The sequence below is a fragment of the Castor canadensis genome, chromosome 15, assembly GCF_047511655.1.
Source record: "Castor canadensis chromosome 15, mCasCan1.hap1v2, whole genome shotgun sequence".
In the NCBI taxonomy this organism is placed as follows: domain Eukaryota; kingdom Metazoa; phylum Chordata; class Mammalia; order Rodentia; family Castoridae; genus Castor; species Castor canadensis.
In genome coordinates this window covers 39,566,474-39,582,435 of record NC_133400.1, presented here as the reverse complement: position 1 = coordinate 39,582,435, position 15,962 = coordinate 39,566,474, and positions in this window count along the sequence as shown.

The window sequence follows — 15,962 nt, the reverse complement described above, 5'->3', positions numbered from 1 at the left end:
AAGTCAATTCACAATGCTAAACAACTTGCTACACCCTGTTGCTTCAAACATTCATGAGTCTCTTACAAGAGCTACCAGGAATCTTCCATTCGCTTGTATGGGATATTTTGCAAAAGTTGGGTTCCTCACCCATGAAAACGCTGAGAGGTAGGCAGTATTCCTTTACCCAGCTAACTCAGTTCACAATGCTGTTCAAAGTGGTAGACCCTTTCCTTTCTAACATTAATGATTCTCTCACAAGATCGACAGTGATTCTTCCCATCCCTCTAAGTGCGGTATTTTGCCCAAAGGTGGTATTCCTCACCCATGAAAACGCTGAGTTGTAGGCATTATTCCTTTAAAGCAGTATATCAATTCGCCTTTGAAAACAAGGTGCTTGACCCTCCTGCTTCTAACATTCATACTTCTCTTCCAAGAGATGTAGTGCTGGTTCCATTGACTTGAAAGAGGCAATTTTGCACAAACTTGAGGTTCCTCCACCCATAAAAACACTGAGAGTTAGACAGTATTCCCTTCAACAGGTAAGTCAATTCACAGTGCTTAACAGGGTGCTAGACCCTCTTGCTTCTAACATTAATGATTGTCTTACAAGACCTACACTATGCCTCCATTCCCTTGGAAGGGGCTATTTAGCAAAACATTGATTTTCCTCCACCTGAAAACACAGAGAGTTAGGCAGTATTCCATTCAACAGGTAACTCAATTCATAGTGCTTAACAAGGTGCTTGACCCTCTTGCTTCTAACACTTATGCATCTCTTACAGGAGAAACAGTGCTTCTTCCTTCCATTGAAACAGGGCTCTTTTGCACAAAGATAATCTTCTTCACACTGTAAAAGCCTGAGAGACAGGTAGTATTCCTTTGTAAAGCTCACTCAATTCTCACTTTTAAACAACAGTCGAGACCCTCTTGCTGCTGGAATGAATGGTTTTCATACATCCTAAACTGTTCTGGTTCCATTCAGTTGAAGGCAGCTATTTGGCCCAACGGTGATCTTCCTCACACATGAATAAACTGAGGGGTAGTCAGTATTCCTTTCAACAGGTAACTCATTTCTCATAGGGAGACAAGTGGCAAACTATTCCTGCCTCTCACATACTGCATCCTGCCCTGAGCTACAAGTGTATGTGCATTTCGCCGAAAGTGGGTATTTTTCAAGGAGTGAATGATTCTCCATTGTCAAAGGCTTTCATTTGGCAAGCACTCCTTTCACATGCTAATTCACCTCTCACATGAAAACAATGTGCTTGCAAGTCCTGCTGCAAACCTTGACCCCTGCTGGCAAGAGACACAGTGCATGTTCCATTCAGTGGAAAGGGTCTATTGGCACAAAGATGGATTTGCTCACACTGTCAAACTCTTGACAGATAGGCAGTCTTCCTTTTGAATGCTAAATCACTTGAAGCTGCTAAACAAAGTGCTAGAGCATCTTTCTTGTAATCTTTGTGGTTCTCCTACAAGACATACAGTAATCCTTCCCTTCATGGAAACAGGCAATTTTGCCCCAAAATCAAGTTCGCCACACTTTCAAACTGTGAGAGGCAGGTGGTCTTCCTTTTAAAACTTCACTCTACTCACACTGTTACACAACTTGCTGTGCGCTCTTGCTTCCAACCTAAATAATTTTCTCAGAAGAGCCTCAGAACTTCTTTCATTCTCTTCAAAGGGGTGATGTTGCAGAAATGTGATATACCTCATCCTTGAAAACACTGAGTGGTAGACAGTATTCCTGGAAACAAGTTACTCACGTGTCATCCGAAGACAAGCTGCTTCACCCTCTTGCTTGTAACATTCATACTTTTCTTACAACACCCACACAGCTGGGTCCAGTCAGTTATAAGAGGAGATTTTGCACAAAGTTGAAGGTTCTCACATATAAAAGCACTGAGAGGTATCAATATGTCCTTAAACAGCTAACTCAGTTGAGAATCCTCAACAGAGTGCTAGGCTCTCTTCCTGTTAACAGTAATGTCTCTCTTATAAGACCTACAGTGCAGCTTCCATTCACTCGAATGGGGCAATTTTGAAAAATCCTGGTAGTCCTCATCCCTAAAAACCCTGAGAGGTAAGTAGTATTCCATTAAACAACTCATTCAATTCACAAAGCTGAAGAATGTGCTTGACCCTCTTCCTTTTAACATTGATGGATATCATACAAGAGCAACAGTGTTTCTCCATTCACTTCACAGAGGCAATTTTGCACAAAGGTGAGGTTCCTGACTCCTGAAAACTCTGAGAAGTAGGCAGTATTCCTTTAAACAGCTAAGTCAATTCACAATGCTAAACAACTTGCTACACCCTGTTGCTTCAAACATTCATGAGTCTCTTAAAAGAGCTACCAGGAATCTTCCATTCGCTTGTATGGGATATTTTGCAAAAGTTGGGTTCCTCACCCATGAAAACGCTGAGAGGTAGGCAGTATTCCTTTACCCAGCTAACTCAGTTCACAATGCTGTTCAAGGTGGTAGACCCTTTCCTTTCTAACATTAATGATTCTCTCAGAAGTTCGACAGTGATTCTTCCCATCCCTCTAAGTGCAGTATTTTGCACAAAGGTGGTATTGCTCACCCATGAAAACGCTGAGTTGTAGGCATTATTCCTTTAAAGCAGTATATCAATTCGCATTGGAAAACAAGGTGCTTGACCCTGCTGCTTCTAACATTCATACTTCTTTTCCAAGAGATGTAGTGCTGGTTCCATTGACTGGAAAGAGGTCATTTTGCACAAACTTGAGGTTCCTCCACCCATAAAAACACTGAGAGTTAGACAGTATTCCCTTCAACAGGTAAGTCAATTCACAGTGCTTAACAGGGTGCTAGACCCTCTTCCTTCTAACATTAATGATTGTCTAACAAGACCTACAGTATGCCTCCATTCCCTTGAAAGGAGCTATTTAGCAGAACATTGATTTTCCTCCCCCTGAAAACACTGAGAGTTGGCAGTATTCCATTCAACAGGTAACTCAATTCATAGTGCTTAACAAGATGCTTGACCCTCTTGCTTCTAAGACTTATGCATCTCTTACAGGAGAAACAGTGCTTCTTCCTTCCATTGAAACAGGGCTCTTTTGCACAAAGATAATCTTCTTCACACTGTAAATGCCTGAGAGACAGGTAGTATTCCTTTGTAAAGCTCACTCAATTCTCACTTTTAAACAACAGTCGAGACCCTCTTGCTGCTGGAATGAATGGTTTTCATACATCCTAAACTGTTCTGGTTCCATTCAGTTGAAGGCAGCTATTTGGCCCAACGGTGATCTTCCTCACACATGAATAAACTGAGGGGTAGTCAGTATTCCTTTCAACAGGTAACTCATTTCTCATAGGGAGACAAGTGGCAAACTATTCCTGCCTCTCACATACTGCATCCTGCCCTGAGCTACAAGTGAATGTGCATTTCGCCGAAAGTGGGTATTTTTCAAGGAGTGAATGATTCTCCATTGTCAAAGGCTTTCATTTGGCAAGCACTCCTTTCACATGCTATTTCAACTCTCACAGGAAAACAATGTGCTTGCAACTGCTGCTGCAAACCTTGACATCTGCTTGCCAGACACATAGTGCATGTTCCATTCAGTGGAAAGGGTCTATTGGCACAAAGATGGATTTGCTCACACTGTCAAACCCTTGACAGATAGGCAGTGTTCCTTTTGAATGCTAAATCACTTGAAGCTGCTAAACAAAGTGCTTGAGCATCTTTCTTGTAACCTTTGTGGTTCTCCTACAAGACATACAGTAATCCTTCCCTTCATGGAAACAGGCAATTTTGCCCCAAAATCAAGTTCCTCACACTTTCAAACTGTCAGAGGCAGGTGGTCTTCCTTTTAAAACTTCACTCTACTCACACTGTTACACAACTTGCTGTACGCTCTTGCTTCCAACCTAAATAATTTAATCAGAAGAGCCTCAGAACTTCTTCCATTCTCTTCAAAGGGGTGATGTTGCACAAAGGTGATATACCTCATCCTTGAAAACACTGAGTGGTAGGTAGTATTCCTGGAAAAAAGTTACTCACGTATCATCCGAAGACAAGCTGCTTCACCCTCCTGCTTGTAACATTCATACTTTTCTTACAACACCCACACAGCTGGGTCCAGTCAGTTGTAAGAGGAGATTTTGCACAAAGTTGAAGGTTCTCACATATAAAAGCACTGAGAGGTATCAGTATGTCCTTAAACAGCTAACTCATTTGAGAATTCTCAACAGAGTGCTAGGGTCTCTTCCTGTTAACAGTAATGTCTCTCTTATAAGACCTACAGTGCAGCTTCCATTCACTCGAATGGGGCAATTTTGAAAAATCCTGGTAGTCCTCATCCCTGAAAACCCTGAGAGGTAGGTAGTATTCCATTAAACAACTCACTCAATTCCCAAAGCTGAAGAAGGTGCTTGACCTTCTTCTTTCTAACATTGATGGATTTCATACAAGAGCAACAGTGTTTCTCCATTCCCTTCACAAAGGCAATTTTGCACAAAGGTGAGGTTCCTGACTCCTGAAAACTCTGAGAAGTAGGCAGTATTCCTTTAAACAGCTAAGTCAATTCACAATGCTAAACAACTTGCTACACCCTGTTGCTTCAAACATTCATGAGTCTCTTACAAGAGCTACCAGGAATCTTCCATTCGCTTGTATGGGATATTTTGCAAAAGTTGGGTTCCTCACCCATGAAAACGCTGAGAGGTAGGCAGTATTCCTTTACCCAGCTAACTCAGTTCACAATGCTGTTCAAAGTGGTAGACCCTTTCCTTTCTAACATTAATGATTCTCTCACAAGATCGACAGTGATTCTTCCCATCCCTCTAAGTGCGGTATTTTGCCCAAAGGTGGTATTCCTCACCCATGAAAACGCTGAGTTGTAGGCATTATTCCTTTAAAGCAGTATATCAATTCGCCTTTGAAAACAAGGTGCTTGACCCTCCTGCTTCTAACATTCATACTTCTCTTCCAAGAGATGTAGTGCTGGTTCCATTGACTTGAAAGAGGCAATTTTGCACAAACTTGAGGTTCCTCCACCCATAAAAACACTGAGAGTTAGACAGTATTCCCTTCAACAGGTAAGTCAATTCACAGTGCTTAACAGGGTGCTAGACCCTCTTGCTTCTAACATTAATGATTGTCTTACAAGACCTACACTATGCCTCCATTCCCTTGGAAGGGGCTATTTAGCAAAACATTGATTTTCCTCAACCTGAAAACACAGAGAGTTAGGCAGTATTCCATTCAACAGGTAACTCAATTCATAGTGCTTAACAAGGTGCTTGACCCTCTTGCTTCTAACACTTATGCATCTCTTACAGGAGAAACAGTGCTTCTTCCTTCCATTGAAACAGGGCTCTTTTGCACAAAGATAATCTTCTTCACACTGTAAAAGCCTGAGAGACAGGTAGTATTCCTTTGTAAAGCTCACTCAATTCTCACTTTTAAACAACAGTCGAGACCCTCTTGCTGCTGGAATGAATGGTTTTCATACATCCTAAACTGTTCTGGTTCCATTCAGTTGAAGGCAGCTATTTGGCCCAACGGTGATCTTCCTCACACATGAATAAACTGAGGGGTAGTCAGTATTCCTTTCAACAGGTAACTCATTTCTCATAGGGAGACAAGTGCCAAACTATTCCTGCCTCTCACATACTGCATCCTGCCCTGAGCTACAAGTGAATGTGCATTTCGCCGAAAGTGGGTATTTTTCAAGGAGTGAATGATTCTCCATTGTCAAAGGCTTTCATTTGGCAAGCACTCCTTTCACATGCTAATTCAACTCTCACAGGAAAACAATGTGCTTGCAACTTCTGCTGCAAACCTTGACATCTGCTTGCCAGACACACAGTGCATGTTCCATTCAGTGGAAAGGGTCTATTGGCACAAAGATGGATTTGCTCACACTGTCAAACCCTTGACAGATAGGCAGTGTTCCTTTTGAATGCTAAATCACTTGAAGCTGCTAAACAAAGTGCTTGAGCATCTTTCTTGTAACCTTTGTGGTTCTCCTACAAGACATACAGTAATCCTTCCCTTCATGGAAACAGGCAATTTTGCCCCAAAATCAAGTTCGCCACACTTTCAAACTGTGAGAGGCAGGTGGTCTTCCTTTTAAAACTTCACTCTACTCACACTGTTACACAACTTGCTGTGCGCTCTTGCTTCCAACCTAAATAATTTTCTCAGAAGAGCCTCAGAACTTCTTTCATTCTCTTCAAAGGGGTGATGTTGCACAAATGTGATATACCTCATCCTTGAAAACACTGAGTGGTAGACAGTATTCCTGGAAACAAGTTACTCACGTATCATCCGAAGACAAGCTGCTTCACCCTCCTGCTTGTAACATTCATACTTTTCTTACAACACCCACACAGCTGGGTCCAGTCAGTTGTAAGAGGAGATTTTGCACAAAGTTGAAGGTTCTCACATATAAAAGCACTGAGAGGTATCAGTATGTCCTTAAACAGCTAACTCAGTTGAGAATCCTCAACAGAGTGCTAGGCTCTCTTCCTGTTAACAGTAATGTCTCTCTTATAAGACCTACAGTGCAGCTTCTATTCACTCGAATGGGGCAATTTTGAAAAATCCTTGTAGTCCTCATCCCTGAAAACCCTGAGAGGTAGGTAGTATTCCATTAAACAACTCACTCAATTCCCAAAGCTGAAGAAGGTGCTTGACCCTCTTCTTTCTAACATTGATGGATTTCATACAAGAGCAATAGTGTTTCTCCATTCCCTTCACAAAGGCAATTTTGCACAAAGGTGAGGTTCCTGACTCCTGAAAACTCTGAGAAGTAGGCAGTATTCCTTTAAACAGCTAAGTCAATTCACAATGCTAAACAACTTGCTACACCCTGTTGCTTCAAACATTCATGAGTCTCTTACAAGAGCTATCAGGAATCTTCCATTCGCTTGTATGGGATATTTTGCAAAAGTTGGGTTCCTCACCCATGAAAACGCTGAGAAGTAGGCAGTATTCCTTTACCCAGCTAACTCAGTTCACAATGCTGTTCAAGGTGGTAGACCCTTTCCTTTCTAACATTAATGATTCTCTCAGAAGTTCGACAGTGATTCTTCCCATCCCTCTAAGTGCAGTATTTTGCACAAAGGTGGTATTGCTCACCCATGAAAACGCTGAATTGTAGGCATTATTCCTTTAAAGCAGTATATCAATTCGCATTGGAAAACAAGATGCTTGACCCTGCTGCTTCTAACATTCATAGTTCTTTTCTAAGAGATGTAGTGCTGGTTCCATTGACTGGAAAGAGGTCATTTTGCACAAACTTGAGGTTCCTCCACCCATAAAAACACTGAGAGTTAGACAGTATTCCCTTCAACAGGTAAGTCAATTCACAGTGCTTAACAGGGTGCTAGACCCTCTTCCTTCTAACATTAATGATTGTCTTACAGGACCTACACTATGCCTCCATTCCCTTGGAAGGGGCTATTTAGCAAAACATTGATTTTCCTCCACCTGAAAACACAGAGAGTTAGGATGTATTCCATTCAACAGGTAACTCAATTCATAGTGCTTAACAAGGTGCTTGACCCTCTTGCTTCTAACACTTATGCATCTCTTACAGGAGAAACAGTGCTTCTTCCTTCCATTGAAACAGGGCTCTTTTGCACAAAGATAATCTTCTTCACACTGTAAAAGCCTGAGAGACAGGTAGTATTCCTTTGTAAAGCTCACTCAATTCTCACTTTTAAACAACAGTCGAGACCCTCTTGCTGCTGGAATGAATGGTTTTCATACATCCTAAACTGTTCTGGTTCCATTCAGTTGAAGGCAGCTATTTGGCCCAACGGTGATCTTCCTCACACATGAATAAACTGAGGGGTAGTCAGTATTCCTTTCAACAGGTAACTCATTTCTCATAGGGAGACAAGTGGCAAACTATTCCTGCCTCTCACATACTGCATCCTGCCCTGAGCTACAAGTGAATGTGCATTTCGCCGAAAGTGGGTATTTTTCAAGGAGTGAATGATTCTCCATTGTCAAAGGCTTTCATTTGGCAAGCACTCCTTTCACATGCTAATTCAACTCTCACATGAAAACAATGTGCTTGCAAGTCCTGCTGCAAACCTTGACCCCTGCTGGCAAGAGACACAGTGCATGTTCCATTCAGTGGAAAGGGTCTATTGGCACAAAGATGGATTTGCTCACACTGTCAAACTCTTGACAGATAGGCAGTCTTCCTTTTGAATGCTAAATCACTTGAAGCTGCTAAACAAAGTGCTAGAGCATCTTTCTTGTAATCTTTGTGGTTCTCCTACAAGACATACAGTAATCCTTCCCTTCATGGAAACAGGCAATTTTGCCCCAAAATCAAGTTCGCCACACTTTCAAACTGTGAGAGGCAGGTGGTCTTCCTTTTAAAACTTCACTCTACTCACACTGTTACACAACTTGCTGTGCGCTCTTCCTTCCAACCTAAATAATTTTCTCAGAAGAGCCTCAGAACTTCTTTCATTCTCTTCAAAGGGGTGATGTTGCACAAATGTGATATACCTCATCCTTGAAAACACTGAGTGGTAGACAGTATTCCTGGAAACAAGTTACTCACGTATCATCCGAAGACAAGCTGCTTCACCCTCTTGCTTGTAACATTCATACTTTTCTTACAACACCCACACAGCTGGGTCCAGTCAGTTATAAGAGGAGATTTTGCACAAAGTTGAAGGTTCTCACATATAAAAGCACTGAGAGGTATCAATATGTCCTTAAACAGCTAACTCAGTTGAGAATCCTCAACAGAGTGCTAGGCTCTCTTCCTGTTAACAGTAATGTCTCTCTTATAAGACCTACAGTGCAGCTTCCATTCACTCGAATGGGGCAATTTTGAAAAATCCTGGTAGTCCTCATCCCTAAAAACCCTGAGAGGTAAGTAGTATTCCATTAAACAACTCATTCAATTCACAAAGCTGAAGAATGTGCTTGACCCTCTTCCTTTTAACATTGATGGATATCATACAAGAGCAACAGTGTTTCTCCATTCACTTCACAGAGGCAATTTTGCACAAAGGTGAGGTTCCTGACTCCTGAAAACTCTGAGAAGTAGGCAGTATTCCTTTAAACAGCTAAGTCAATTCACAATGCTAAACAACTTGCTACACCCTGTTGCTTCAAACATTCATGAGTCTCTTACAAGAGCTACCAGGAATCTTCCATTCGCTTGTATGGGATATTTTGCAAAAGTTGGGTTCCTCACCCATGAAAACGCTGAGAGGTAGGCAGTATTCCTTTACCCAGCTAACTCAGTTCACAATGCTGTTCAAGGTGGTAGACCCTTTCCTTTCTAACATTAATGATTCTCTCAGAAGTTCGACAGTGATTCTTCCCATCCCTCTAAGTGCAGTATTTTGCACAAAGGTGGTATTGCTCACCCATGAAAACGCTGAGTTGTAGGCATTATTCCTTTAAAGCAGTATATCAATTCGCATTGGAAAACAAGGTGCTTGACCCTGCTGCTTCTAACATTCATACTTCTTTTCCAAGAGATGTAGTGCTGGTTCCATTGACTGGAAAGAGGTCATTTTGCACAAACTTGAGGTTCCTCCACCCATAAAAACACTGAGAGTTAGACAGTATTCCCTTCAACAGGTAAGTCAATTCACAGTGCTTAACAGGGTGCTAGACCCTCTTCCTTCTAACATTAATGATTGTCTAACAAGACCTACAGTATGCCTCCATTCCCTTGAAAGGAGCTATTTAGCAGAACATTGATTTTCCTCCCCCTGAAAACACTGAGAATTGGCAGTATTCCATTCAAAAGGTAACTCAATTCATAGTGCTTAACAAGATGCTTGACCCTCTTGCTTCTAACACTTATGCATCTCTTACAGGAGAAACAGTGCTTCTTCCTTCCATTGAAACAGGGCTCTTTTGCACAAAGATAATCTTCTTCACACTGTAAATGCCTGAGAGACAGGTAGTATTCCTTTGTAAAGCTCACTCAATTCTCACTTTTAAACAACAGTCGAGAACCTCTTGCTGCTGGAATGAATGCTTTTCATACATCCTAAACTGTTCTGGTTCCATTCAGTTGAAGGCAGCTATTTGGCCCAACGGTGATCTTCCTCACACATGAATAAACTGAGGGGTAGTCAGTATTCCTTTCAACAGGTAACTCATTTCTCATAGGGAGACAAGTTGCAAACTATTAATGCCTCTCACATACTGCATCCTGCCCTGAGCTACAAGTGAATGTGCATTTCGCCGAAAGTGGGTATTTTTCAAGGAGTGAATGATTCTCCATTGTCAAAGGCTTTCATTTGGCAAGCACTCCTTTCACATGCTAATTCAACTCTCACAGGAAAACAATGTGCTTGCAACTCCTGCTGCAAACCTTGACATCTGCTTGCCAGACACACAGTGCATGTTCCATTCAGTGGAAAGGGTCTACTGGCACAAAGATGGATTTGCTCACACTGTCAAACCCTTGACAGATAGGCAGTGTTCCTTTTGAATGCTAAATCACTTGAAGCTGCTAAACAAAGTGCTTGAGCATCTTTCTTGTAACCTTTGTGGTTCTCCTACAAGACATACAGTAATCCTTCCCTTCATGGAAACAGGCAATTTTGCCCCAAAATCAAGTTCGCCACACTTTCAAACTGTGAGAGGCAGGTGGTCTTCCTTTTAAAACTTCACTCTACTCACACTGTTACACAACTTCCTGTGCGCTCTTGCTTCCAACCTAAATAATTTAATCAGAAGAGCCTCAGAACTTCTTCCATTGTCTTCAAAGGGGTGATGTTGCACAAAGGTGATATACCTCATCCTTGAAAACACTGAGTGGTAGGCAGTATTCCTGGAAAAAAGTTACTCACGTATCATCCGAAGACAAGCTGCTTCACCCTCCTGCTTGTAACATTCATACTTTTCTTACAACACCCACACAGCTGGGTCCAGTCAGTTGTAAGAGGAGATTTTGCACAAAGTTGAAGGTTCTCACATATAAAAGCACTGAGAGGTATCAGTATGTCCTTAAACAGCTAACTCATTTGAGAATTCTCTACAGAGTGCTAGGCTCTCTTCCTGTTAACAGTAATGTCTCTCTTATAAGACCTACAGTGCAGCTTCCATTCACTCGAAAGGGGCAATTTTGAAAAATCCTGGTAGTCCTCATCCCTGAAAACCCTGAGAGGTAGGTAGTATTCCATTAAACAACTCACTCAATTCCCAAAGCTGAAGAAGGTGCTTGACCCTCTTCTTTCTAACATTGATGGATTTCATACAAGAGCAACAGTGTTTCTCCATTCCCTTCACAAAGGCAATTTTGCACAAAGGTGAGGTTCCTGACTCCTGAAAACTCTGAGAAGTAGGCAGTATTCCTTTAAACAGCTAAGTCAATTCACAATGCTAAACAACTTGCTACACCCTGTTGCTTCAAACATTCATGAGTCTCTTACAAGAGCTACCAGGAATCTTCCATTCGCTTGTATGGGATATTTTGCAAAAGTTGGGTTCCTCACCCATGAAAACGCTGAGAGGTAGGCAGTATTCCTTTACCCAGCTAACTCAGTTCACAATGCTGTTCAAAGTGGTAGACCCTTTCCTTTCTAACATTAATGATTCTCTCACAAGATCGACAGTGATTCTTCCCATCCCTCTAAGTGCGGTATTTTGCCCAAAGGTGGTATTCCTCACCCATGAAAACGCTGAGTTGTAGGCATTATTCCTTTAAAGCAGTATATCAATTCGCCTTTGAAAACAAGGTGCTTGACCCTCCTGCTTCTAACATTCATACTTCTCTTCCAAGAGATGTAGTGCTGGTTCCATTGACTTGAAAGAGGCAATTTTGCACAAACTTGAGGTTCCTCCACCCATAAAAACACTGAGAGTTAGACAGTATTCCCTTCAACAGGTAAGTCAATTCACAGTGCTTAACAGGGTGCTAGACCCTCTTGCTTCTAACATTAATGATTGTCTTACAAGACCTACACTATGCCTCCATTCCCTTGGAAGGGGCTATTTAGCAAAACATTGATTTTCCTCCACCTGAAAACACAGAGAGTTAGGCAGTATTCCATTCAACAGGTAACTCAATTCATAGTGCTTAACAAGGTGCTTGACCCTCTTGCTTCTAACACTTATGCATCTCTTACAGGAGAAACAGTGCTTCTTCCTTCCATTGAAACAGGGCTCTTTTGCACAAAGATAATCTTCTTCACACTGTAAAAGCCTGAGAGACAGGTAGTATTCCTTTGTAAAGCTCACTCAATTCTCACTTTTAAACAACAGTCGAGACCCTCTTGCTGCTGGAATGAATGGTTTTCATACATCCTAAACTGTTCTGGTTCCATTCAGTTGAAGGCAGCTATTTGGCCCAACGGTGATCTTCCTCACACATGAATAAACTGAGGGGTAGTCAGTATTCCTTTCAACAGGTAACTCATTTCTCATAGGGAGACAAGTGCCAAACTATTCCTGCCTCTCACATACTGCATCCTGCCCTGAGCTACAAGTGTATGTGCATTTCGCCGAAAGTGGGTATTTTTCAAGGAGTGAATGATTCTCCATTGTCAAAGGCTTTCATTTGGCAAGCACTCCTTTCACATGCTAATTCACCTCTCACATGAAAACAATGTGCTTGCAAGTCCTGCTGCAAACCTTGACCCCTGCTGGCAAGAGACACAGTGCATGTTCCATTCAGTGGAAAGGGTCTATTGGCACAAAGATGGATTTGCTCACACTGTCAAACTCTTGACAGATAGGCAGTCTTCCTTTTGAATGCTAAATCACTTGAAGCTGCTAAACAAAGTGCTAGAGCATCTTTCTTGTAATCTTTGTGGTTCTCCTACAAGACATACAGTAATCCTTCCCTTCATGGAAACAGGCAATTTTGCCCCAAAATCAAGTTCGCCACACTTTCAAACTGTGAGAGGCAGGTGGTCTTCCTTTTAAAACTTCACTCTACTCACACTGTTACACAACTTGCTGTGCGCTCTTGCTTCCAACCTAAATAATTTTCTCAGAAGAGCCTCAGAACTTCTTTCATTCTCTTCAAAGGGGTGATGTTGCACAAATGTGATATACCTCATCCTTGAAAACACTGAGTGGTAGACAGTATTCCTGGAAACAAGTTACTCACGTATCATCCGAAGACAAGCTGCTTCACCCTCTTGCTTGTAACATTCATACTTTTCTTACAACACCCACACAGCTGGGTCCAGTCAGTTATAAGAGGAGATTTTGCACAAAGTTGAAGGTTCTCACATATAAAAGCACTGAGAGGTATCAATATGTCCTTAAACAGCTAACTCAGTTGAGAATCCTCAACAGAGTGCTAGGCTCTCTTCCTGTTAACAGTAATGTCTCTCTTATAAGACCTACAGTGCAGCTTCCATTCACTCGAATGGGGCAATTTTGAAAAATCCTGGTAGTCCTCATCCCTAAAAACCCTGAGAGGTAAGTAGTATTCCATTAAACAACTCATTCAATTCACAAAGCTGAAGAATGTGCTTGACCCTCTTCCTTTTAACATTGATGGATATCATACAAGAGCCACAGTGTTTCTACATTCACTTCACAGAGGCAATTTTGCACAAAGGTGAGGTTCCTGACTCCTGAAAACTCTGAGAAGTAGGCAGTATTCCTTTAAACAGCTAAGTCAATTCACAATGCTAAACAACTTGCTACACCCTGTTGCTTCAAACATTCATGAGTCTCTTAAAAGAGCTACCAGGAATCTTCCATTCGCTTGTATGGGATATTTTGCAAAAGTTGGGTTCCTCACCCATGAAAACGCTGAGAGGTAGGCAGTATTCCTTTACCCAGCTAACTCAGTTCACAATGCTGTTCAAGGTGGTAGACCCTTTCCTTTCTAACATTAATGATTCTCTCAGAAGTTCGACAGTGATTCTTCCCATCCCTCTAAGTGCAGTATTTTGCACAAAGGTGGTATTGCTCACCCATGAAAACGCTGAGTTGTAGGCATTATTCCTTTAAAGCAGTATATCAATTCGCATTGGAAAACAAGGTGCTTGACCCTCCTGCTTCTAACATTCATACTTCTCTTCCAAGAGATGTAGTGCTGGTTCCATTGACTTGAAAGAGGCAATTTTGCACAAACTTGAGGTTCCTCCACCCATAAAAACACTGAGAGTTAGACAGTATTCCCTTCAACAGGTAAGTCAATTCACAGTGCTTAACAGGGTGCTAGACCCTCTTGCTTCTAACATTAATGATTGTCTTACAAGACCTACACTATGCCTCCATTCCCTTGGAAGGGGCTATTTAGCAAAACATTGATTTTCCTCCACCTGAAAACACAGAGAGTTAGGCAGTATTCCATTCAACAGGTAACTCAATTCATAGTGCTTAACAAGGTGCTTGACCCTCTTGCTTCTAACACTTATGCATCTCTTACAGGAGAAACAGTGCTTCTTCCTTCCATTGAAACAGGGCTCTTTTGCACAAAGATAATCTTCTTCACACTGTAAAAGCCTGAGAGACAGGTAGTATTCCTTTGTAAAGCTCACTCAATTCTCACTTTTAAACAACAGTCGAGACCCTCTTGCTGCTGGAATGAATGGTTTTCATACATCCTAAACTGTTCTGGTTCCATTCAGTTGAAGGCAGCTATTTGGCCCAACGGTGATCTTCCTCACACATGAATAAACTGAGGGGTAGTCAGTATTCCTTTCAACAGGTAACTCATTTCTCATAGGGAGACAAGTGCCAAACTATTCCTGCCTCTCACATACTGCATCCTGCCCTGAGCTACAAGTGAATGTGCATTTCGCCGAAAGTGGGTATTTTTCAAGGAGTGAATGATTCTCCATTGTCAAAGGCTTTCATTTGGCAGGCACTCCTTTCACATGCTAATTCAACTCTCACAGGAAAACAATGTGCTTGCAACTGCTGCTGCAAACCTTGACATCTGCTTGCCAGACACACAGTGCATGTTCCATTCAGTGGAAACGGTCTATTGGCACAAAGATGGATTTGCTCACACTGTCAAACCCTTGACAGATAGGCAGTGTTCTTTTTGAATGCTAAATCACTTGAAGCTGCTAAACAAAGTGCTTGAGCATCTTTCTTGTAACCTTTGTGGTTCTCCTACAAGACATACAGTAATCCTTCCCTTCATGGAAACAGGCAATTTTGCCCCAAAATCAAGTTCGCCACACTTTCAAACTGTGAGAGGCAGGTGGTCTTCCTTTTAAAACTTCACTCTACTCACACTGTTACACAACTTGCTGTGCGCTCTTGCTTCCAACCTAAATAATTTTCTCAGAAGAGCCTCAGAACTTCTTTCATTCTCTTCAAAGGGGTGATGTTGCACAAATGTGATATACCTCATCCTTGAAAACACTGAGTGGTAGACAGTATTCCTGGAAACAAGTTACTCACGTATCATCCGAAGACAAGCTGCTTCACCCTCCTGCTTGTAACATTCATACTTTTCTTACAACACCCACACAGCTGGGTCCAGTCAGTTGTAAGAGGAGATTTTGCACAAAGTTGAAGGTTCTCACATATAAAAGCACTGAGAGGTATCAGTATGTCCTTAAACAGCTAACTCAGTTGAGAATCCTCAACAGAGTGCTAGGCTCTCTTCCTGTTAACAGTAATGTCTCTCTTATAAGACCTACAGTGCAGCTTCTATTCACTCGAATGGGGCAATTTTGAAAAATCCTTGTAGTCCTCATCCCTGAAAACCCTGAGAGGTAGGTAGTATTCCATTAAACAACTCACTCAATTCCCAAAGCTGAAGAAGGTGCTTGACCCTCTTCTTTCTAACATTGATGGATTTCATACAAGAGCAACAGTGTTTCTCCATTCCCTTCACAAAGGCAATTTTGCACAAAGGTGAGGTTCCTGACTCCTGAAAACTCTGAGAAGTAGGCAGTATTCCTTTAAACAGCTAAGTCAATTCACAATGCTAAACAACTTGCTACACCCTGTTGCTTCAAACATTCATGAGTCTCTTACAAGAGCTATCAGGAATGTTCCATTCGCTTGTATGGGATATTTTGCAAAAG